General features: G+C 50.8%; 1 pseudogene; it reads right to left on the bottom strand.

Moving 5' to 3' along the window:
* Positions 1–343: 343 nt before the first annotated feature.
* LOC102248469 lies at positions 344–2,012 on the bottom strand (annotated as a pseudogene).
* Positions 2,013–2,952: the final 940 nt, after the last annotated feature.

Raw genomic sequence — 2,952 nt, 5'->3', positions numbered from 1 at the left:
AACCTCCTTATCTTCCTTCTTTCCTTCTCCGCATCTGATGTTCCCTATCTAGTGAATAGTAGCACTATCTAGTCAACTGAACAACATGATGTATCCCCAACTTACAACACATTGCCTAGCACCTAGTAGGTATTCAATTAATATTTGTTTAATAAACAAATGCCCTTTACCTAACATGGCCAAATCAATTGAAAATGATAAATTTGGTGGTTGTATTTAGAAAGGGTCTTAGACTCATTGTAAAAAGCCAGAATGAGAGTAGGTTCTGGGAACACCTCATCTTTCACATTTGGTGTCTTTGGAACATCCAACAAACCAACGTCACTCCTGAGGTCTTTTTTTTCCCCTGCCACTCCTCGTCATTTATTTTCTCCTCTGAAGCACCTGCCTCTGAGCCCAGTTCCCCAAGAGGCAGATAGGCAGGCAGCCAAGCAAGGCCAAAGCTGGGAGAGGTAGGGCAGCCCCAGGCTGAGGACCACGTTCCTCCCCACCTGATGTTTCACGTTCCCAGGTCAGTGGTGAGGAGGGCCCGTCGCCCAAGGAGGATGTGGGGAGGGGAGGTGGGAAGAAGCTCCCCACCTTTGGCCCACCCACAGAGCAGGGTGGGGGTTCTCCCAGGAGCTGGAGTCCATCCCCCTGGACAGGGTTAGGAAGAAAGGAAAGAAAGGAGCTGCACCAGCAGCCACAAAGCAGGACGCACAGGGCTCAGGGCGTGGGGGGACAGAGAGAGAAGTGGGAAGAAGAGAGAAAAGCGGACAGGAGACAAGACGCACTGAGAAGGAGCCTCAAAGTGGCCTCAGCCCCGGTCGCCACTGTCTGGAGAGCTCGGCGGTGAGCGTGCTCCAGCACATCGGGGCTCATAGCAGGCTGTGTCGGGAATCGGGGGAGAGGGTGGGGGCCGCTCAGAGGTGATAGTGGAGCCACCCTCAAGGCCAGGCTGGGGGAGTAGCAGCTACTGATGTTCCACAGGGTCACCCAGATGAGAGGAGAAGCAGGGCAAAGCCCGGACTCCCTGTCTGTCGCAGGCCTCCTGAGGGGAGGGGGGACTTGTGGGTGCTCCACGCAGGGCCCTCAGCACCAGCAGGTTTTTGAAGAGCTCACTGGGCCCTCAGGTTTGCTCTCATCCTCCTCGAGCTCTGCCAATGCCAACTCTTTGCTGGCACGCGTGCGGACACCACCCAGCTCCTTCCTGTGGGCCTGCAGCACCAGCTCCGTCAGACGCGTGAAAGACTCTTTAATGTTGAGGTTGGTGCAGGCACTTGTTTCGTAGAATTCCATGCCGTACTCCTTGGCCAGCTGCTGCCCTTGCTCTCTTCCCACCTGCCGCTTCTGCTCTTCATCGGCCTTATTCCCTATAAGGATCTTCTGGACACCTTCGGGCGCGTACTCGTCCACATCACTGACCCACTTCATGATGTGCTGGTAAGAGCGTCGCTGCTAATGTCGTAGACTAAAAGTATTCCCTGGGCCCGTCTATAGTACTGCTTTGTGATGGTCTGATATCTCTCCTGCCCCGCTGTGTCCCAAATCTGTATGTGCACTTTGATGCCATCCACCTCTATGGTCTTCATCTTGAAGTCGACACCCTGGCTCCCCTAAGGCAGCACTTCTCAGACTTCAGGGGGCACGCGGGCCCGGGGGAGATGCAGACTCGGATCTAGTAGGTGGTAGACGAGGCCCGAGATGCTGCATCAAGGCTCCAGGGGAGGGTGATGCTGCTGGTCCATAGATCACACGTCTGACAGCAGCTTTGGGGACAGTGGTTCTGCAAACGTGGACCCCGGACCTGCAGCCTCAGCATCAGGCAGCACACAAAGTTTGAGAACCACTGTCTCGCCCATCTCTGTCTGGCTGGAAGAAATGTCGATGGTGGAGATGTGCGAGGAATGGAACTCGTTGTCGGTGAAGCGGCACAGCAGGCAGGTCTTGCCCACCCCGGAGTCCCCGATCAGCAGCAGCCGGAACAGCACATCCTACTGCTTCGCCATGGCGGGGCGAGGAGCCCGGGCTGCAGCGCGTATAATCAGACCTAGCGGGTAATTATTTATCATCCTCCACAAGACGGTCTGAAACATTTTTCTCTGGGCCTGTGGGACTTTGTAGTGATGCCCTCTCATGAACAGTCTCTCTCTATATGTGCCAACATAACCTTTTCTGTCTTTTAGAGATTGGAAAAATTTTGTATGTTATGTTGGAATGAGGCTCAGAGCTAATTTTTCACTCTCCCTTCTCAGGCTAATATTAGAGGCATCAATTGCAATGAAAGAGCAGGGGCTTTGAGAGTCAGACTGACAAGAGCTGGAATTCTGACTCCTTTATTCACTAGCTTTGTGTCTTTCAACAAGCTACTTACGTTCCTCAAATCTCAGTTTCTTCATCTATAAAAGGAGACACAGTACTAAGTATAATGTAGGGTTATTTGAAAGTTGTGTATAGTAAGCTTATCATGGTCCCTGAAACAGGAAGGTCTCAATGAATGTGAACTTTCCTTCTTTTGTTAGATGAATGGTGTTTTTTAAGATACTTATTTTGGTTGAGTGTCAGTTTCCTCATCAGGGAATAAAATAATACTTATCCACGGGATTTTTGTGTGGACTAAATTAGTTATATTCACGTGAAGTGCATGGTTACTTAAGAAATATTAGATTCATTCCTTCCGTCCTTCCCAGTAAGGCACTGGGAAATGCCTAATTGTATTTTGAGTCTGTTAGAACTTCTGGTCAACCTGAAGGCTCTTTTTAGACTATGGGAGACCTAGGGAGATATGAACATGGAGAAATATTATTGCTTTGCTCATTTGCTCACGGCAAAGTCATCAGGGGAAACTTGCCATCTTCTTTCTGTGGTATATGCGTGCCCCAGCTGCTATTCTCAGCTGCGCCTCAGAGCAGGGTCTCTCATCAGGGTGCATTTAACCAGTTGAAAATGACTAATGCCCTGGGAGCTCCCATT

This window comes from Myotis brandtii, unplaced genomic scaffold (genome assembly GCF_000412655.1).
Source record: "Myotis brandtii unplaced genomic scaffold, ASM41265v1 scaffold1089, whole genome shotgun sequence".
Taxonomy (NCBI): Eukaryota; Metazoa; Chordata; class Mammalia; order Chiroptera; family Vespertilionidae; genus Myotis; species Myotis brandtii.
This window is presented reverse-complemented; position numbering and strand designations above follow the sequence as displayed.